Here is a 24599-nt window from a genome sequence, read left to right as displayed (position 1 = left end):
CGAGGAAACACAGAAATTGCATCGGAATTAAATACACAAGGCACAATGCCGACTTAACTACATAAAGACTGACTCTTCCTACCTACTATGTTTTGAACCATTCCTGTGACACTAGTTATAGATTCCGAAGCCTCACTTCAGGTTTAGTGTATCCCTCTGACTTTCTTATTGACGATGAAACACAGAAATGGCTTCGGAATTAAAAACAAAAGGCACAATGTCGACTTAAGTACAAGAGGACTGACTCTTCTTACTGTCTATGTTTTGAACCATTCCTGTGACACTAATTATAGATTCCGATGCTTCACTTGAGGTTTACTGTATCCCTTGGTCCTTCTTATTGACGATGAAACACAGAAATTGCATCGGAATTAAATACAAAAGGCACAATGCCGACTTAACTACATGATGACTGACTCTTCCTACTGACTATGTTTTAAACCATTCCTGTGACACTAGTTATAGATTCCGATGCTTCACTTGAGGCTTATTGTATCCCTTGGAACTTCTTATTGACGGTGAAACACAAAATTGCATCGGAATTAAATACAAAAGGCACAATGCCGACTTAAGTACACGAAGACTGACTCTTCTTATTGTCTATGTTTTGAACCATTCCATTGACACTCGTTAAAGATTCCGATGCTTCACTCCAGGTTTACTGTTCCCCTTGGACATTCTTATTGACGATGAAACACAGAAATTGCATCGGAATTAAATACAAAAGGCAAAATGCCGACTTAATTACACGAAGACAGACTCTTCTTACTGTCTATGATTTGAACCATTCCTGTGACACTAGTAATAGATTCCGATGCTACACTCCAGGTTTACTATATCCCTTGGACCTTCTTATTAACGATGAAACACAGAAATTGCATCGGAATTAAATACAAAAGGCACAATGCCGACTTAAGGACAAGAAGACTGACTCTTCCTACTGTCTATGTTTTGAACCATTCCTGTGACACTCGTTATAGATTCGGATGCTTCACTTCAGGTTTACTGTATCCCTTGGACCTTCTTATTGACGCTGAAACACAGAAATTCAATCGGAATTAAATACGAAAGGCACAATGCCGACTTAAGTACAAGAAGACTGACTCTTCCTACTGTCTATGTTTTGAACCATTCCTGTGACACTCGTTATAGATTACGATGCTTCACTTCAGGTTTACTGTATCCCTTGGACCTTCTTATTGACGATGAAACACAGAAATTGCATCGGAATTAAATACAAAAGGCACAATGCCGACTTAAGTACAAGAAGACTGACTCTTCTTACTGTCTATGTTTTCAACCATTCCATTGACACTAGTTATAGATTCCGATGCTTCACTCCAGGTTTGCTGTTTCCCTTGGACCTTGTTATTGACGATGAAACACAGAAATTGGATCGGAATTAAATAGAAAAGGCACAATGCCGACTTAAGTACAAGAAGACTGACTCTTCTTACTGTCTATGTTTAGAGCCATTCCTGTGACACTCGTTATAGATAACGATGCTTTACTTCAGGTTAACTGTATCCCTTGGACCTTCTTATTGACGAAGAAACACAGAAATTGCATCGGAATTAAATACAAAAGGCACAATGCCGACTTAACTACATAAAGACCGACTCTTCCTACTGACTAAGTTTTGAACCATTCCTGTGACACTAGTTATAGATTCCGATGCTTCACTTGAGGCTTATTGTATCCCTTGGAACTTCTTATTGACGAAGAAACACAGAAAATGCATCGGAATTGAATACAAAAGGCACAATGCCAACTTAAGTACATGAAGACCAACTCTTCCTACTGACTAAGTTTTGAACCATTCCTGTGACACTAGTTATAGATTCCGATGCTCACTTCAGATTTACTGTATCCCTTGGACCTTCTTAATGACGATGAAACACAGATATTGATTCGGAATTAAATACAAAAGGCAAAATGCCGACTTAAGTACACGAAGACTGACTCTTCTTACTGTCTATGATTTGAACCATTCCTGTGACACTAGTTATAGATTCCGATGCTACACTCCAGGTTTACTGTATCCCTTGAACCTTCTTATTGACGCTGAAACACAGAAATTGAATCGGAATTAAATACAAAAGACACAATGCCGACATAAGTACAAGAAGACTGACTCTTCCTACTGTCTATGTTTTGTACCATTCCTGTGACACTCGTTATAGATTACGATGCTTCACTTCAGGTTTACTGTATCCCTCTGATCTTCTTATTGACGATGAAACACAGAAATTGCATCGGAAGTAAATACAAAAGACACAATGCCGACTTAAGTACAAGAAGACTGACTCATCTTACTGTCTATGTTTTGAACCATTCCTGTGACACTAGTTATAGATTCCGATGCTTCACTTCAGGTTTACTGCATCCCTTGGACCTTCTTATTGACGATGAAACACAGAAATTGCATCAGAATTAAACACAAAAGGCACAATGCCGACTTAAGTACAAAAAGACTGACTCTTCTTTCTGACTATGTTTTGAACCATTCCTGTGACACTAGTTATGGATTCCGAGGCTTCACTTCAGGTTAACTGTATCCCTCTGACCTTCATATTGACGATGAAACACAGAAATTGCATCGGAATTAAATACAAATGCACAATGCCGACTTAAGTACAAGAAGACTGACTATTTTTACTGACTATGTTTTAAACCATTCCTGTGACACTAGTTATAGATTCCGATGCTTCACCTCAGGTTTACTGTATCCCTTGGACCTTCTTATTGACGATGAAACACAGAAATTGCATCGGAATTAAATACAAAAGGCACAATTCCGACTTAAGTACAAGAAGACTGACTCTTCTTACTGACTATATTTCGAACCATTCCTGTGACACTAGTTATAGATTCCGATTCTTCACATCAGGTTTACTGTATCCCTTGGACCTTCTTATTGACGGTGAAACACAGAAATTGCATCGGAATTAAATACAAAAGGCACAATGCCGACTTAAGTACAAGAAGACTCACTCTTCTTACTGTCTATGATTTGAACCATTCCTGTGACACTAGTTATAGATTCCGATGCTACACTTCAGGTTTACTGTATACCTTGGACCTTCTTATTGACGATGAAACACAGAAATTGCATCAGAATTAAATACAAAGAGCACAATGCCGACTTAAGTACAAGAAGACTGACTCTTCCTACAGTCACTGTTTTGAACCAATCCTGTGACTCTAGTTATGGATTCCGATGCTTCACTTCAGGTTTACTGTATCCCTCTGATCTTCTTATTGACGATGAAACACAGAAATTGCATCGGAATTAAATACAAAAGGCACTATGCCGACTTAAGTACAAGAAATCTGACTCTTCTTACTGTCTATGTTTTGAACCATTCCTGTGACACTAGTTATAGATTTCGATGCTACACTCCAGGTTTTTTGTATCCCTTGGACCTTCTTATTGACGATGAAACACAGAAATTGCATCGGAATTAAATACAAAAGGCACAATGCCGACTTAAGGACTAGAAGACTGACTCTTCTTTCTGACTATGTTTTGAACCATTCCTGTGACACTAGTTATTGATTCGGATGCTTCACTTCAGGTTTACTGTATCCCTGGGGCCTTCTTATTGAAGATGAAACACAGAAATTGCACCGGAATTAAATACAAAAGGCACAATGCCGACTTAAGTACAAGAAGACTGACTCTTCTAACTGACTATGCATTGAACCATTCCTGTGACACTAGTTATAGATTCCGATGCTTCACTTGAGGTTTACTGTATCCCTCTGACCTTCTTATTGACGATGCAACACAGAAATTGCGTCGGAATTAAATACAAAAGGCACAATGCCGAATTAAGTACAAGAAGACTGACTCTTCTTACTGGCTATGTTTTGAACCATTCCTGTGACACTAATTATAGATTCCGATGCTTGACTTCAGATTTACTGTATCCCTTGGACCTTCTTATTGACGACGAAACACAGAAATTGCTTCGGAATTAAATATAAAAGGCACAATGCCGACTTAAGTACAAGAAGACTGACTCTTCTAACTGACTATGCTTTGAACCATTCCTGTGACACTAGTTATAGATTCCGATGCTTCACTTGAGGTTTACTGTATCCCTCTGACCCTCTTATTGACGATGCAACACAGAAATTGCGTCGGAATTAAATACAAAAGGCACAATGCCGAATTAAGTACAAGAAGACTGACTCTTCTTACTGGCTATGTTTCGAACCTTTCCTGTGACACTAGTTATAGATTCCGATTCTTCACTTCAGGTTTACTGTATCCCTTGGACCTTCTTATTGACGATGAAACACAGAAATTGCATCGGAATTAAATACAAAAGGCAAAATGCCGACTTAAGTACAAGAAGAGTGACTCTTCTTACTGTCTATGTTTTGAACCATTCCTGTAATACTAGTTATAGATTACGATGCTTCACTCCAGGTTTACTGGATCCCTTGGACCTTCTTATTGACGATGAAACACAGAAATTGCATCGGAATTAAATACAAAGAGCACAATGCCGACTTAAGTACAAGAAGACTGACTCTTCCTACAGTCACTGTTTTGAATCAATCCTGTGACTCTAGTTATGGATTCCGATGCTTCACTTCAGGTTTACTGTATCCGTCTGATCATCTTATTGACGATGAAACACAGAAATTGCATCGGAATTAAATACAAAAGGCACAATGCAGACTTAAGTACAAGGAGACCGACTCTTCTTACTGACTATGCTTTGAACCACTAGAGTGACACTAGTTATAGATTCCGATGCTTCACTTGAGGTTTACTGTATCCCTCTGACCTTCTTATTGACGATGCAACACAGAAATTGCATCGAAATTAAATACAAAAGGCACGATGCCGAATTAAGTACAAGAAGACTGACTCTTCAAACTGGCTATGTTTTGAACCATTCCTGTGACACTAATTATAGATTCCGATGCTTGACTTCAGTTTTACTGTATCCATTGGACCTTCTTATTGACGACGAAACACAGAAATTGCATCGGAATTAAATAGAAAAGGCACAATGCCGACTTAAGTATAAGAAGACTGACCCTTCTTGCTGTCTATGTTTCGAACCGTTATTGTGACACTAGTTATAGATTCCGATGCTTCACTTCAGGTTTACTGTATACCTTGGACCATCTTATTGACGAAGAAACACAGAAATTGCATCGGAATTAAATACAAAAGGCACATTGCCGACTTAAGTACAAGAAGACTGACTCTTCTTACTGTCTATGTTTGAATCATTCCTGTGACACTAGTTATAGATTCCGATGCTTCACTTCAGGTTTACTGTATCCCTTGGACCTTCTTAACGACGATGAAAGACAGAAATTGCATCGGAATTAAATACAAAGGGCACAATGCCGACTTAAGTACAAGTAGACTGACTCTTCCTACTGTCAATGCTTTGAACCATGCCTGTGACTCTAGTTATAGATTCCGATGCTTCACTTCAGGCTTACTGTATCCCTTGGACTTTCGTATTGACGATGAAACACAGAAATTGCATCGGAATTAAATAGAAAAGGCACAATGCGGACTTAAGTACAAGAAGACTGACACTTCTTACTGTCTATGTTTTGAACCATTCCTGTGACACTAGTTATGGATTCTGATGCTTCACTTCAGGTTTACTGTATTCCTTGGACCTTCTTATTGGCGATGAATCATAGAAATTGCCTCGGAATTAAGTACAAAAGGCACAATACCGCCTTAAGTACAAGAAGACTGACTCTTCCTACTGTCTATGTTTTGAACCATTCCTGTGACACTAGTTATAGATTCCGATGCTTCACTTCAGGTTTACTGTATCCCTTGGACCTTCTTATTGACGATGAAAGACAGAAATTGCATCAGAATTAAACACAAAAGGCACAATCCCGACTTAAGTACAAAAAGACCGACTCTTCTTACTGACTATGTATTGAACCATTCCCGTGACACTAGTTATAGATTCCGATGCTTCACTTCAGGTTTACTGTATCGCTTGGGCCTTCTTATTGAAGATGAAACATAGAAATTGCATCGGAATGAAATACAAATGGCACAATGCCGACTTAAGTACAAGAAGACTGACTCTTCCTATTGTCAATGATTTGAACCATTCCTGTGACACTAGTTATAGATTCCGATGCTTCACTTCTGGTTTACTGTATCCCTTGGTCCTTCTTATTGACGATGAAACACAGAAATTGCATCGGAATTAAATACAAAAGGCAAAATGCCGACTTAATTACAAGAAGTCTGACTCATCTTACTGTCTATGTTATGAACCATTCCTGTGACACTAGTTATAGATTCCGATGCCTCACTTCAGGTTTACTGTATCCCTTGGTCCTTCTTATTGACGATGAAACACAGAAATTGCATCGGAATTAAATACAAAAGGCACAACGCCGACTTAAGTACAAGATGACTGACCCGTCTTACTGTCTATGTTTCGAACCATTCCTGTGACACTAGTTATAGATTCCGATGCTTCACTTCAGGTTCACTGTTTCCCTTGGACCTACTTATTGACGATGAAACACAGAAATTGCATCGGAATTAAATAGAAAAGCCACAATGCTGCCTTAAGTACAAGAAGACTGACTCTTCTTACTGTCTATGTTTTGAACCATTCCTGTGACACTAGTTATGGATTCTGATGCTTCACTTCAGGTTTACTGTATTCCTTGGACCTTCTTATTGACGATGAAACATAGGAATTTAATCGGAATTAAATACAAAAGGCACAATACCGCCTTAAGTACAAGAAGACTGACTCTTCTTACTGTCTATGTTTTGAACCATTCCTGTAACACTAGTTATAGATTCCGATGCTTCACTTCAGGTTTACTGTATCCCTTGGAACTTCTTATTGACGATGAAACACAGAAATTGCATCGGAATTAAATACAAAAGGCACAATGCCGACTTAAGTACAAGTAGACTGACTCTTCCTATTGTCAATGATTTGAACCATTCCTGTGACACTGGTTATAGATTCCGATGCTTCACTTCAGGTTTACTGTATCCCTCTGATCTTCTTATTGACGATGAACACAGAAATTGCATCGGAAGTAAATACAAAAGACACAATGCCGACTTAAGTACAAGAAGACTGACTCATCTTACTGTCTATGTTTTGAACCATTCCTGTGACACTAGTTATAGATTCCGATGCTTCACTTCAGGTTTACTGCATCCCTTGGACCTTCTTATTGACGATGAAACAAAGAAATTGCATCAGAATTAAACACAAAAGGCACAATGCCGACTTAAGTACAAAAAGACTGACTCTTCTTACTGACTATGTTTTGAACCATTCCTGTGACACTAGTTATGGATTCCGATGCTTCACTTCAGGTTTACTGTATCCCTTGGAACTTCTTATTGACGAAGAAACACAGAAATTGCATCGGAATTGAATACAAAAGGCACAATGCCAACTTAAGTACATGAAGACCGACTCTTCCTACAGACTAAGTTTTGAACCATACCTGTGACACTAGTTATAGATTCCGATGCTTCACTTGAGGCTTATTGTATCCCTTGGAACTTCTTATTGACGATGAAACACAGAAATTGCATCGGAATTAAATATAAAAGGCACAATGCTGACTTAAGTACAAGAAGACTGACTCTTCTTACTGTCTATGTTTTGAACCATTCCGATGACACTAGTTATAGATTCCGATGCTCACTTCAGATTTACTGTATCCCTTGGACCATCTTATTGACGATGAAACACAGAAATTGCATAGGAATTAAATACAAAAGGCACAATGCCGACTTAAGTACACGAAGACTGACTCTTCTTACTGTCTATGATTTGAACCATTCCTGTGACACTAGTTATAGATTCCGATGCTACACTCCAGGTTTACTGTATCCCTTGGACCTTCTTATTGACGATGAAACACAGAAATTTCATCGGAACTAAATACAAAAGGCACAATGCCGACTTAAGGACAAGAAGACTGACTCTTCCTACTGTCTATGTTTTGAACCATTCCTGTGACACTCGTTATAGATTCCGATGCTTCACTTAAGGGTTTACTGTATCCCTTGGACCTTCTTATTGACGCTGAAACACAGAAATTGAATCGGAATTAAATACAAAAGACACAATGCCGTTTTAAGTACAAGAAGACTGACTCTTCCTACTGTCTATGTGTTGTACCATTCCTGTGACACTCGTTATAGATTACGATGCTTCACTTCAGGTTTACTGTATCCCTCTGATCTTCTTATTGACGATGAAACACAGAAATTGCATCGGAAGTAAATACAAAAGACACAATGCCGACTTAAGTACAAGAAGACTGACTCTACTTAATGTCTATGTTTTGAACCATTCCTGTGACACTAGTTATAGATTCCGATGCTTCACTTCAGGTTTACTGTATCCCTCTGATCTTCTTATTGACGATGAAATACAGAAATTGCATCGAAAGTAAATACAAAAGACACAATGCCGACTTAAGTACAAGAAGACTGACTCATCTTACTGTCTATGTTTTGAACCATTCCTGTGACACTAGTTATAGATTCCGATGCTTCACTTCAGGTTTACTGCATCCCTTGGACCTTCTTATTGACGACGAAACACAGAAATTGCATCAGAATTAAACACAAAAGGCACAATGCCGACTTAAGTACAAAAAGACTGACTCTTCTTTCTGACTATGTTTTGAACCATTCCTGTGACACTAGTTATGGATTTCGATGCTTCACTTCAGGTTAACTGTATCCCTCTGACCTTCTTATTGACGATGAAACACAGAAATTGCATCGGAATTAAATACAAAAGCACAATGCCGACTTAAGTACAAGAAGACTGACTATTTTTACTGACTATGTTTTAAACCATTCCTGTGACACTAGTTATAGATTCCGATGCTTCACCTCAGGTTTACTGTATCCCTTGGACCTTCTTATTGACGATGAAACACAGAAATTGCATTGGAATTAAATACAAAAGGCACAATTCCGACTTAAGTACAAGAAGACTGACTTTTCTTACTGACTATGTTTTGAACCATTCCTGTGACACTAGTTATAGATTCCGATGCTTGACTTCAGTTTTACTGTATCCCTTGGACCTTCTTATTGGCGACGAAACACAGAAATTGCATCGGAATTAAATACAAAAGGCACAATGCTGACTTAAGTACAAGAAGACTGACCCTTCTTACTGTCTATGTTTCGAACCATTCCTGTGACACTAGTTATAGATTCCGATTCTTCACTTCAGGTTTACTGTATCCCTTGGATTTCTTATTGACGGTGAAATACAGAAATTGCATCGGAATTAAATACAAAAGGCACAATGCCGACTTAAGTACAAGAAGACTCACTCTTCTTACTGTCTATGATTTGAACCATTCCTGTGACACTAGTTATAGATTCCGATGCTTCACTTCAGGTTTACTGTATACCTTGGACCTTCTTATTGACGATGAAACACATAAATTGCATCGGAATTAAATACAAAGAGCACAATGCCGACTTAAGTACAAGAAGACTGACTCTTCCTACAGTCACTGTTTTGAACCAATCCTGTGACTCTAGTTATGGATTCCGATGCTTCACTTCAGGTTTACTGTATCCCTCTGATCTTCTTATTGACGATGAAACACAGAAATTGCATCGGAAATAAATACAAAAGGCACTATGCCGACTTAAGTACAAGAAAACTGACTCTTCTTACTGTCTATGTTTTGAACCATTCCTGTGGCACTAGTTATAGATTTCGATGCTACACTCCAGGTTTACTGTATCCCTTGGACCTTCTTATTGACGATGAAACACAGAAATTGCATCGGAATTAAATACATAAGGCACAATGCCGACTTAACGACTAGAAGACTGACTCTTCTTTCTGACTATGTTTTGAACCATTCCTGTGACACTAGTTATTGATTCGGATGCTTCACTTCAGGTTTACTGTATCCCTGGGGCCTTCTTATTGAAGATGAAACACAGAAATTGCATCGGAATTAAATACAAAAGGCACAATGCCGACTTAAGTACAAGAAGACTGACTCTTCTAACTGACTATGCTTTGAACCATTCCTGTGACACTAGTTATAGATTCCGATGCTTCACTTGAGGTTTACTGTATCCCTCTGACCTTCTTATTGACGATGCAACACAGAAATTGCGTCGGAAATAAATACAAAAGGCACAATGCCGAATTAAGTACAAGAAGACTGACTCTTCTTACTGGCTATGTTTTGAACCATTCCTGTGACACTAATTATAGATTCCGATGCTTGACTTCAGATTTACTGTATCCCTTGGACCTTCTTATTGACGACGAAACACAGAAATTGCTTCGGAATTAAATACAAAAGGCACAATGCCGACTTAAGTATAAGAAGACTGACCTTTCTTGCTGTCTATGTTTCGAACCTTTCCTGTGACACTAGTTATAGATTCCGATTCTTCACTTCAGGTTTACTGTATACCTTGGACCTTCTTATTGACGATGAAACACAGAAATTGCATCGGAATTAAATACAAAAGGCAAAATGCCGACTTAAGTACAAGAAGACTGACTCTTCTTACTGTCTATGTTTTGAACCATTCCTGTAATACTAGTTATAGATTACGATGCTTCACTCCAGGTTTACTGGATCCCTTGGACCTTCTTATTGACGATGAAACACAGAAATTGCATCGGAATTAAATACAAAGAGCACAATGCCGACTTAAGTACAAGAAGACTGACTCTTCCTACAGTCACTGTTTTGAATCAATCCTGTGACTCCAGTTATGGATTCCGATGCTTCACTTCAGGTTTACTGTATCCCTCTGATCTTCTTATTGACGATGAAACACAGAAATTGCATCGGAATTAAATACAAAAGGCACAATGCAGACTTAAGTACAAGGAGACCGACTCTTCTTACTGACTATGCTTTGAACCACTAGAGTGACACTAGTTATAGATTCCGATGCTTCACTTGAGGTTTACTGTATCCCTCTGACCTTCTTATTGACGATGCAACACAGAAATTGCATCGAAATTAAATACAAAAGGCACGATGCCGAATTAAGTACAAGAAGACTGACTCTTCATACTGGCTATGTTTTGAACCATTCCTGTGACACTAATTATAGATTCCGATGCTTGACTTCAGTTTTACTGTATCCCTTTTAAATTCTTATTGACGACGAAACACAGAAATTGCATCGGAATTAAATAGAAAAGGCACAATGCCGACTTAAGTACAAGAAGACTGACTCTTCTTACTGTCTATGTTTGAATCATTCCTGTGACACTAGTTATAGATTCCGATGCTTCACTTCAGGTTTACTGTATCCCTTGGACCTTCTTATCGACGATGAAAGACAGAAATTGCATCGGAATTAAATACAAAGGGCACAATGCCGACTTAAGTACAAGTAGACTGACTCTTCCTACTGTCAATGTTTTGAACCATGCCTGTGACTCTAGTTATAGATTCCAATGCTTCACTTCAGGCTTACTGTATCCCTTGGACTTTCGTATTGACGATGAAACACAGGAATTGATCGGAATTAAATAGAAAAGGCACAATGCTGACTTAAGTACAAGAAGACTGACACTTCTTACTGTCTATGTTTTGAACCATTCCTGTGACACTAGTTATGGATTCTGATGCTTCACGTCAGGTTTACTGTATTCCTTGGACCTTCTTATTGGCGATGAAACATAGAAATTGCCTCGGAATTAAGTACAAAAGGCACAATACCGCCTTAAGTACAAGAAGACTGACTCTTCCTACTGTCTATGTTTTGAACCATTCCTGTGACACTAGTTATAGTTTCCGATGCTTCACTTCACGTTTACTGTATCCCTTGGACATTCTTAATGACGATGAAACACAGAAATTGCATCGGATTTAAATACAAAAGGCACAATGCCGACTTAAGTACATGAAGACCGACTCTTCCTACTGACTAAGTTTAGAACCATTCCTGTGACACTAGTTATAGATTCCGATGCTTCACTTCAGGTTTACTGTATCCCTTGGACCTTCTTATTGACGATGAAACACAGAAATTGCATCAGAAATAAAAACACAAAAGGCACAATCCCGTCTTAAGTACAAAAAGACTGACTCTTCTTACTGACTATGTTTTGAACCATTCCTGTGACACTAGTTATAGATTCCGATGCTTCACTTCAGGTTTACTGTATCCCTTGGGCCTTCTTATTGAAGATGAAACATAGAAATTGCATCTGAATGAAATACAAAAGGCACAATGCCGACTTAAGTACAAGAAGACTGACTCTTCCTATTATCAATGATTTGAACCATTCCTGTGACACTAGTTATAGATTCCGATGCTTCACTTCTGGTTTACTGTATCCCTTGGTCCTTCTTATTGACGATGAAACACAGAAATTGCATCGGAATTAAATACAAAAGGCAAAATGCCGACATAATTATAAGAAGTCTGACTCTTCTTACTGTCTATGTTTTGAACCATTCCTGTGACACTAGTTATAGATTCCGATGCTTCACTTCAGGATTACTGTTTCCCTTGGACCTACTTATTGACGATGAAACACAGAAATTGCATCGGAATTAAATAGAAAAGCCACAATGCTGCCTTAAGTACAAGAAGACTGACTCTTCTTACTGTCTATGTTTTGAACCATTCCTGTGACACTAGTTATGGATTCTGATGCTTCACTTCAGGTTTACTGTATTCCTTGGACCTTCTTATTGACGATGAAACATAGAAATTGCCTCGGAATTAAATACAAAAGGCACAATGCCGCCTTAAGTACAAGAAGACTGACTCTTCTTACTGTCTATATTTTGAACCATTCCTGTAACACTAGTTATAGATTCCGATGCTTCACTTCAGGTTTACTGTATCCCTTGGAACATCTTATTGACGATGAAACCAGAAATTGCATCGGAATTAAATACAAAAGGCGCAATGCCGACCTAAGTACAAGAAGACTGACTCTTCCTATTGTAAATGATTTGAACCAATCGTGTGACACTGGTTATAGATTCCGATGCTTCACTTCAGGTTTACTGTATCCCTCTGATCTTCTTATTGACGATGAACACAGAAATTGCATCGGAAGAAAATACAAAAGACACAATGCCGACTTAAGTACAAGAAGACTGACTCATCTTACTGTCTATGGTTTGAACCATTCCTGTGACACTAGTTATAGATTCCGATGCTTCACTTCAGGTTTACTGCATCCCTCTGACCTTCTTATTGACGATGAAACACAGAAATTGCATCGGAATTAAATAGAAAAGGCACAATGCCGACTTAAGTACAAGAAGACTTACTCTTTTTACTGACTATGCTTTAAACCATTCCTGTGACACTAGTTATAGATGCCGATGCTTCACCTCAGGTTTACTGTATCCCTTAAACCTTCTTATTGACGATGAAACACAGAAATTGCATCGGAATTAAATACAAAAGGCACAATGCCGACTTAAGTACAAAAAGACTGACAGTTCTTACTGACTATGTTTTGAACCATTCCAGTGACACTAGTTATAGATTCCGATGCTTGACTTCAGTTTTACTGTATCCCTTGGACCTTCTTATTGACGACGAAACACAGAAATTGCATCGGAATTAAATACAAAAGGCACAATGCTGACTTAAGTACAAGAAGACTGACCCTTCTTAATGTCTATGTTTCGAACCATTCCTGTGACACTAGTTATAGATTACGATTCTTCACTTCAGGTTTACTGTATCCTTTGGACCTTCATATTGACGATGAAACACAGAAATTGCATCGGAATTAAATACAAAAGGCACAATGCCGACTTAAGTACAAGAAGACTGACTCTTCTTACTGTCTATGTTTTGAACCATTTCTGTGACACTAGTTATAGATTCCGATGCTTCACTTCAGGTTTACTGTATACCTTGGACCTTCTTATTGACGATGAAACACAGAAATTGCATCGGAATTAAATACAAAGAGCACAATGCCGACTTAAGTACAAGAAGACTGACTCTTCTTACAGTCACTGTTTTGAACCAATCCTGTGTCTCTAGTTATGGATTCCGATGCTTCACTTCAGGTTTACTGTATCCCTCTGATCTTCTTATTGACGATGAAACACAGAAATTGCATCGGAATAAATACAAAAGGCACAATGCAGACTTAAGTACAAGAAGACTGACTCATCTTACTGTCTATGTTTTGAACCATTCCTGTGACACTAGTTATGGATTCCGATGCTTCACTTCAGGTTTACTGCATCCCTTGGACCTTCTTATTGACGCTGAATCACAGAAATTGCATCGGAATTAAACGCAAAAGACACAATGCCGACTTAAGCACAAAAAGACTGACACTTCTTACTAACTATGTCTTGAACCAATCCTGTGACACTAGTTATAGGTTGCGATGCTTCACTTCAGGTTTACTGTAACCCTCTGACCATCTTATTGACGATGAAACACAGAAATTACATCGCAATTAAATACAAAAGGCACTATGCCGACTTAAGTACAAGAAAACTGACTCTTCTTACTGTCTATGTTTTGAACCATTCCTGTGACACTAGTTATAGATTCCGATGCTACACTCTAGGTTTACTGTATCACTTGGACCTTCTTATTGACGATGAAACACAGAAATTGCATCGGAATTAAATACAAAAGGCACAATGCCGACTTAAGGACTAGAAGACTGACTCTTCTTACTGAGTATGCTTTGAACCATTCCTGTGACACTAGTTTTTGATGCGGATGCTTCACTTCAGGTTTACTGTATCCCTTGGGCCTTCTTATTGACGATGAAACACAGAAATTGCATTGGAACTAAATACAAAAGGCACAATGCCGACTTAAGTACAAGAAGACTGACTCTTCCTATTGTCAATGATTTAAACCATTCCTGTGGCACTAGTTATAGATTCCGATGTTTCACTTCTGGTTTACTGTATCTCTCTGATCTTCTTATTGACGATGAAACACAGAAACTGCATCGGAATTAAATACAAAAGGCACAATGCCGACTTAGGTACAAGAATACTGACTCATCTTACTGTCTATGTTTTGAACCATCCCTGTGACACTAGTTATAGATTCCGATGCTTCACTCCAGGTTTACTGTCACCCTTGGACCTTCTTATTAACGATGAAACACAGAAATTGCATCGGAATTAAATACAAAAGGCACAATGCCGACTTAAGTACAAGAAGACTGACTCTTCTTACTGACTATGCTTTGAACCATTCCTGTGACACTAGTTATAGATTCCGATGCTTCACTTGAGGTTTACTGTATCCCTCTGACCTTCTTATTGACGATGCAACACAGAAATTGCATCGAAATTAAATACAAAAGGCACGATGCCGAATTAAGTACAAGAAGACTGACTCTTCTTACTGGCTATGTTTTGAACCATTCCTGTGACACTAATTATAGTTCCGATGCTTGACTTCAGTTATACTGTATCCCTTGGACCTTCTTATTGACGACGAAACACAGAAATTGCATCGGAATTAAATACAAAAGGCACAATGCCCACTTAAGTATAAGAAGACTGACCCTTCTTGCTGTCTATGTTTCGAACCATTCCTGTGACACTAGTTATAGATTCCGATTCTTCACTTCAGGTTTACTGTATCTCTTGGACCTTCTTATTGACGATGAAACACAGAAATTGCATCGGAATTAAATACAAAAGGCACAATGCAGACTTAAGTACAAGGAGACCGACTCTTCTTACTGACTATGCTTTGAACCACTAGAGTGACACTAGTTATAGATTCCGATGCTTCACTTCAGGTTTACTGTATCCCTCTGACCTTCTTATTGACGATGCAACACAGAAATTGCGTCGAAATTAAATACAAAAGGCACGATGCCGAATTAAGTACAAGAAGACTGACTCTTCTTACTGGCTATGTTTTGAACCATTCCTGTGACACTAATTATAGATTCCGATGCTTGACTTCAGTTTTACTGTATCCCTTGGAAATTCTTATTGACGACGAAACACAGAAATTGCATCGGAATTAAATAGAAAAGGCACAATGCCGACTTAAGTACAAGAAGACTGACTCTTCTTACTGTCTATGTTTGAATCATTCCTGTGACACTAGTTATAGATTCCGATGCTTCACTTCAGGTTTACTGTATCCCTTGGACCTTCTTATCGACGATGAAAGACAGAAATTGCATCGGAATTAAATACAAAGGGCACAATGCCGACTTAAGTACAAGTAGACTGACTCTTCCTACTGTCAATGTTTTGAACCATGCCTGTGACTCTAGTTATAGATTCCAATGCTTCACTTCAGGCTTACTGTATCCCTTGGACTTTCGTATTGACGATGAAACACAGAAATTGATCGGAATTAAATAGAAAAGGCACAATGCTGACTTAAGTACAAGAAGACTGACACTTCTTACTGTCTATGTTTTGAACCATTCCTGTGACACTAGTTATGGATTCTGATGCTTCACATCAGGTTTACTGTATTCCTTGGACCTTCTTATTGGCGATGAATCATAGAAATTGCCTCGGAATTAAGTACAAAAGGCACAATACCGCCTTAAGTACAAGATGACTGACTCTTCCTACTGTCTATGTTTTGAACCATTCCTGTGACACTAGTTATAGTTTCCGATGCTTCACTTCACGTTTACTGTATCCCTTGGACCTTCTTAATGACGATGAAACACAGAAATTGCATTGGATTTAAATACAAAAGGCACAATGCCGACTTAAGTTCATGAAGACCGACTCTTCCTACTGACTAAGTTTAGAACCATTCCTGTGACACTAGTTGTTGTGTCGGTAGCTGGGCCGACACCGTGAAGTTGAGATTGCTGAAAATGATCTCTAGACTAACGCTGTAGCCGATAGTGCACGCACGGCTAAAGCAGACGGGCGTGAAGTCTGGAACATGAGAACTTATAAATGAATAAGAAGAAAAGTATGTAGATGCTTATTACTTATCTTTTAATTAGTCCTTGGAATACATCTCTCTTGAATACTCGTAAGCTATAGGCACGGATACAAATGGCGCCTTGCTAGTTCGTAGCCATTAACTTAGCTGATGGCTATTCTGTCTCTCGGCTAATGAGAGAGAAAGGCTTCGTACATCTGGTCGGTAGCTAGGTTCTCGTACAACTGGGCGATAGCTAGGTTCGCGTACAACTGGGCGAGTGCTCTCTCGTATCACGAGACCTGCCTTGGTGGTGGCGCTAGGTCTGCGATCACAGTGGCGACACGCGGGTCCGACATGTACTACATGGACCGCGGCCGATTTAAGCTACCACCTAGCAAGTGTGGTGTCTGGCGGTGACACCACATTCCTCCCCCGCAAATCGGCGAACGGTCGTGAGATAAGGCTTCCGCCCGCCGTGGGGAGGACCACATGTTGACGTATGCGATGAGGTGGGGAGCCTAACAACAGGCGAGGCTGTGCCACCCGCACCCGGCCATACGGTCCGAGGGGAGCTAGGAAACGCCTGCAAAACTAGTCCAGGGTGCACGTCAACATGCGGTGTATGCGCCCGTCCGGAGATCACTATATCGTCCAGATAGTTTGCTGCAGTAGGGACCGACGCACAAATAGTTTGTAAATATTGCTGAAACAAGGCAGGGGCGGATGCACACCCGAATGGCAGTCTTTTGAAGCGGTACAATCCAAGATGCGTGTTAACCACCAATACGCGCTGGGATTCGTCGTCCACCGGTATTTGCAAGTACGCATCGGCTAGGTCCAACTTTGAAAAATATTTTCCCGGGCACAGTTTAGCAAAAAGATCTTCCGGGCGGGGCAAAGGAAAAGTAGCAGTCACTAGCTGTGGATTCACTGTGGCCTTGAAGTCCACGCAAAGTCTCAATTTTCCGGAAGGTTTTGGCAAAATTACTAAGGGTGAGGCCCAGAGAGAAGCTTGCACACGTTCAATTACACCCTGTGATTCGAGATCGTGTAACGTTCTTGCGACCTCATCACGCAATGCGTGGGGAACATTGCGCGCCCTGAAAAATTTCGGTTGCGCGTTTACCTTCAGTTCTAAATGTGCTTCATAGTTTTTAGCGCAACCTAAGCCCGGTGCAAAAACGTCTGCAAATTCGTCACACAGCCGAGAAACACTGTCTGTAGGCACAGTCTGATTCACTGATAGGACCTGATTTACAATAGACATGTTAAACAACTTAAACAAATCTAGACCAAACAAATTCACTGCAGAAGAAGAACGAAGAACGTAAAATGACAGAAGTTTTGTTTGTCCCTTGTATGTTGCAAGAAGGCTGCACTGTCCTAACACAGGAATGTTCTGTCCGGAATATGTAGTTAGCTTAACATTTGCGGAACTCAACGGAGGTTTGCCCAGTTGTTTGTACGTGTCATGATTGAGCAATGAAACTGCAGCTCCGGTATCGAGCTGGAATGTTATCACTTTGCCTTCAAAGTCTAAGTCCACAAAAAGTTTATTGTCCTGCTGACGACAAGAGCGACTGTTTTGTGCAATTGGAACAGACACTGGTACAGAATCACTTGCTAATTGACGTGATTTCCGGCGACGTCGACGCACAGTTTTGGTGGGACGATCACAGTCACTGTTAGAGAAAGTGTCACTGGACGAAGTGGAATTAACGACATGAATGTCCATAGGCGAAGGTCCACGAGCCTGAGTGTCCTTGGTTCGATTCCGGCGCGAAGCAAAGGGCCTGGAATGACTGTGATTGTCTGATCTGAGCTTTTTCTGGCAAACACTTTGAACATGTCCTTTCTTATTGCAGAAAAAGCAAATAGCTTGGCGTGACGGGCAATGTTCACGCGAATGTCTAGTAGCACACCGCGGGCATGATTTCACTGCATTTGTGGGCTGGCGCGGCACACCTGGCTTAGCACGCGGCGGCAGCTGCGTTTGTTTGTTCGATGGCAGTTGTGCGGACGTGCGCGAGGCCCGGGGATCGGGCCGCGCAGCGCGTCCAGCGGGCCGGTTAATGTTACACACGGCTGGCGAAGTTTCAAAAGATTCCTGAGCACAGTCAAGTGTGTCCTGTCTATCCAATATGTCTATCACTTGTTGAAGGGAGGGATTAACTAGTTTCAAAAGTTGCTCCCGTATGCGAACATCAGAAACGTTCTGTGCAATTGCATCACGCACCATTGTATCTGAATAAGAAAGACCACAGTCACATTCAAAGGCACAGTCCCTTGTAAGTCCTTGCAATGTTGCTACCCACTCCCTATTAGTTTGACCGGCCGTACGTTTTGTACGAAAGTACGTATACCGTTTTGCAACCACATTAACTGTTTCTTTGACATAGGCATCTAATGCAGACACAATTTCCTCGTAGGACAGAGTTGCTACGTCGCGTCGGGGAAACAATTTCACTATTACACGGTATGTGGACACACCGACACAAGAAAGCAAAAACGGCTGCCGCTCATTACCTTGAATTCTGTAGGCAGCGAGGTGAAAGTTGAACTGGCGCGACCACTCGTGCCAGGTCTCATCGGCGGCCACGTATGGTCGAAAGGGAGGTGCAACAGCGTTTAGTGGCAGCGGTAGCGAAGAAGCGGCGGCGGCCGCATCAGTTTGAATGGTACGTTGAACCTGGACGAGCTGTCCAAGGGCATCCAGTAACGCCTGCGTCTGCTGATTCTGCAAGCGATAAAATTCGGACAGTACATCTGGAGAATGTGGCGAAGCCATGACACAATTAAATGTAAGCAATCAGAACACTTTAAATCGTCGCCAATGTCACAAACGAATTAATACAAACTCTTTTGCTCGTCGCCAATAAATGTTGTGTCGGTAGCTGGGCCGACACCGTGAAGTTGAGATTGCTGAAAATGAACTCTAGACTAACGCTGTAGCCGATAGTGCACGCACGGCTAAAGCAGACGGGCGTGAAGTCTGGAACATGAGAACTTATAAATGAATAAGAAGAAAAGTATGTAGATGCTTATTACTTATCTTTTAATTAGTCCTTGGAATACATCTCTCTTGAATACTCGTAAGCTATAGGCACGGATACAAATGGCGCCTTGCTAGTTCGTAGCCATTAACTTAGCTGATGGCTATTCTGTCTCTCGGCTAATGAGAGAGAAAGGCTTCGTACATCTGGTCGGTAGCTAGGTTCTCGTACAACTGGGCGATAGCTAGGTTCGCGTACAACTGGGCGATAGCTAGGTTCTCGTACAACTGGGCGGTAGCTTGGTTCTCGTACAACTGGGCGGTCCACTCTCGTATCACGAGACCTGCCTTGGTGGTGGCGCTAGGTCTGCGATCACAGTGGCGACACGCGGGTCCGACATGTACTACATGGACCGCGGCCGATTTAAGCTACCACCTCCAAGTGTGGTGTCTGGCGGTGACACCACACTAGTTATAGATTCCGATGCTTCACTTCAGGTTTACTGTATCCCTTGGACCTTCTTATTGACGATGAAACACAGAAATTGCATCAGAATTAAACACAAAAGGCACAATCCCGACTTAAGTACAAAAAGACTGACTCTTCTTACTGACTATGTTTTGAACCATTCCTGTGACACTAGTTATAGATTCCGATGCTTCACTTCAGGTTTACTGTATCCCTTGGGCCTTCTTATTGAAGATGAAACATAGAAATTGCATCGGAATGAAATACAAAAGGCACAATGCCGACTTAAGTACAAGAAGACTGACTCTTCCTATTGTCAATGATTTGAACCATTCCTGTGACACTAGTTATAGATTCCGATGCTTCACTTCTGGTTTACTGTATCCCTTGGTCCTTCTTATTGACGATGAAACACAGAAATTGCATCGGAATTAAATACAAAAGGCAAAATGCCGACTTAATTATAAGAAGTCTGACTCTTCTTACTGTCTATGTTTTGAACCATTCCTGTGACACTAGTTATAGATTCCGATGCTTCACTTCAGGTTTACTGTATCCCTTGGACCTTCTTATTGACGATGAAACACAGAAATTGCATCGGAATTAAATACAAAAGGCACAACGCTGACTTAAGTACAAGATGACTGACCAATCTTACTGTCTATGTTTCGAACCATTCCTGTGACACTAGTTATAGATTCCGATGCTTCACTTCAGGATTACTGTTTCCCTTGGACCTACTTATTGACGATGAAACACAGAAATTGCATCGGAATTAAATAGAAAAGCCACAATGCTGCCTTAAGTACAAGAAGACTGACTCTTCTTACTGTCTATGATTTGAACCATTCCTGTGACACTAGTTATGGATTCTGATGCTTCACTTCAGGTTTAATGTATTCCTTGGACCTTCTTATTGACGATGAAACATAGAAATTGCCTCGGAATTAAATACAAAAGGCACAATACTGCCTTAAGTACAAGAAGACTGACTCTTCTTACTGTCTATGTTTTGAACCATTCCTGTAACACTAGTTATAGATTCCGATGCTTCACTTCAGGTTTACTGTATCCCTTGGAACTTCTTATTGACGATGAAACACAGAAATTGCATCGGAATTAAATACAAAAGGCACAATGCCGACCTAAGTACAAGAAGACTGACTCTTCCTATTGTCAATGATTTGAACCATTCGTGTGACACTGGTTATAGATTCCGATGCTTCACTTCAGGTTTACTGTATACCTTGGACCTTCTTATTGACGATGAAACACAGAAATTGCATCGGAATTAAATACAAAGAGCACAATGCCGACTTAAGTACAAGAAGACTGACTCTTCCTTCAGTCACTGTTTTGAACCAATCCTGTGACTCTAGTTATGGTTTCCGATGCTTCACTTCAGGTTTACTGTATCCCTCTGATCTTCTTATTGACGATGAAACACAGAAATTGCATCGGAATAAATACAAAAGGCACAATGCAGACTTAAGTACAAGAAGACTGACTCATCTTACTGACTATGTTTTGATCCATTCCAGTGACACTAGTTATAGATAGCGATGCTTCACTTCAGGTTTACTGTATCTCTCTGACCATCTTATTGACGTTGAAACACAGAAATTGCATCGGAATTAAATACAAAAGGCACAATGCCGACTTAAGTACAAGAAGACTGACTCTTCCTACTGTCTATGTTTTCAACCATTCCTGTGACATTAGTTATAGATTACGATGCTTCCCTACACGTTTACTGTATGCGTTGGACCTTCTTATTGACGATGAAACACAGAAATTGCATCGGAATTAAATACAAAAGACACAATGTCGACTTAAGTACATGAAGACCGACTCTTCTTACTGACTACGTTATGAACCATTCCTGTAACACTAGTTGTAGATTCCGGTGCTTCACTTCAGGATTACTGTATCCCTTGGACCTTCCTATGACGATGAAACACAGAAATTGCATCGGAATTATATACAAAAGGCACAATGCCGACTTAAGTACAAGAATACTGACTCTTCCTACTGTCTATGTTTTGAACCATCCCTGTGACACTAGTTATAGATTCCGATGCTTCACTCCAGGTTTACTGTATCCCTTGGACCTTCTTATTGACGATGAAACACAGAAATTGCATCGGAATTAAATACAAAAGGCACAATGCCGGCTTAAGTACAAGAAGACTGACTCTTCTTACTGACTATATTTTGAACAATTCCTGTGACACTAATTATAGGGTCCGATGCTTCACTTGAGGTTTACTGTATCTCTCTGACCTTCTTATTGACGATGAAACACAGAAATTGCTTCGGAATTAAATAAAAACGGCACAATGCCGAATTAAGTGCAAGAAGACTGACTCTTCTTACTGGCTATGCTTTGGACCATTCCTGTGACCCTAGTTATAGATTCCGATGCTTGACTTCAGTTTTACTGTATCCCTTGGACCTTCTTATTGACGACGAAACACAGAAATTGCATCGGAATTAAATACAAAAGGCACAATGCCGACTTAAGTCCAAGAAGACTGACCCTTCTTACTGTCTATGTTTCGAACCATTCCTGTGACACTAGTTATAGATTCCGATTCTTCACTTCAGGTTTACTGTATCCCTTGGACCTTCTTATTGACGATGAAACATAGAAATTGCATCGGAATTGAATAGAAAAGGCACAATGCCGACATAAGTACAAGAAGACTGACTCTTCCTACTGTCTGTTTTGAACCATTCCTGTGACACTAGTTATAGATTCCAATGCTTCACTTCACGTTTACTGTATCCCTTGGACCTTCTTACTGACGATGAAACACAGATATTGCATCGGAATTAAAAACAAAAGGCACAATGCCGACTTAAATACATGAAGACCGACACTTCCTATTGACTAAGTTTTGACCCATTCCTGTGACACTAGTTATAGATTCCGATGCTTCACTTCAGGATTACTGTATCCCTTGTGACCTTGTTATTGACGCTGAAACACAGAAATTGCATCGGAATTAAATACAAAAGGCACAATGCTGACTTAAGTACAAGAAGACCGACCCTTCTTAATGTCTATGTTTCGAACCATTCCTGTGACACTAGTTATAGATTCCGATTCTTCACTTCAGGTGTACTGTATCCCTTGGACCTTCATATTGACGATGAAACACAGAAATTGCATCGGAATTAAATACAAAAGGCACAATGCCGACTTAAGTACAAGAAGACTGACTCTTCTTACTGTCTATGTTTTGAACCATTCCTGTGACACTAGTTATAGATTCCGATGCTTCACTTCAGGTTTACTGTATACCTTGGACCTTCTTATTGACGATGAAACACAGAAATTGCATCGGAATTAAATACAAAGAGCACAATGCCGACTTAAGTACAAGAACACTGACTCTTCCTTCAGTCACTGTTTTGAACCAATCCTGTGACTCTAGTTATGGATTCCGATGCTTCACTTCAGGTTTACTGTATCCCTCTGATCTTCTTATTGACGATGAAACACAGAAATTGCATCGGAATAAATACAAAAGGCACAATGCAGACTTAAGTACAAGAAGACTGACTCATCTTACTGTCTATGTTTTGAACCATTCCTGTGACACTAGTTATAGATTCCGAAGCTACACTCTAGGTTTACTGTATCACTTGGACCTTCTTATTGACGATGAAACACAGAAATTGCATCGGAATTAAATACAAAAGGCACAATGCCGACTTAAGGACTAGAAGACTGACTCTTCTTACTGAGTATATTTTGAACCATTCCTGTGACACTAGTTATTGATTCGGATGCTTCACTTCAGGTTTACTGTATCCCTTGGGCCTTCTTATTGACGATGAAACACAGAAATTGCATCGTAATTAAATACAAAAGGCACAATGCCGACTTAAGTACAAGAAGACTGACTCTTCCTATTGTCAATGATTTGAACCATTCCTGTGACAGTAGTTATAGATTCCGATGTTTCACTTCTGGTTTACTGTATCCCTCTGATCTTCTTATTGACGATGAAACACAGAAATTGCATCGGAATTAAATACAAAAGGCACAATGCCGACTTAGGTACAAGAATACTGACTCATCTTATTGTCTATGTTTTGAACCATCCCTGTGACACTAGTTATAGATTACGATGCTTCACTCCAGGTTTACTGTAACCCTTGGACCTTCTTATTAACGATGAAACACAGAAATTGCATCGGAATTAAATACAAAAGACACAATGCCGGCTTAAGTACAA

Source organism: Schistocerca serialis, chromosome 12 (assembly GCF_023864345.2).
Source record: "Schistocerca serialis cubense isolate TAMUIC-IGC-003099 chromosome 12, iqSchSeri2.2, whole genome shotgun sequence".
Classification (NCBI taxonomy): domain Eukaryota; kingdom Metazoa; phylum Arthropoda; class Insecta; order Orthoptera; family Acrididae; genus Schistocerca; species Schistocerca serialis.
This window is presented reverse-complemented; position numbering follows the sequence as displayed.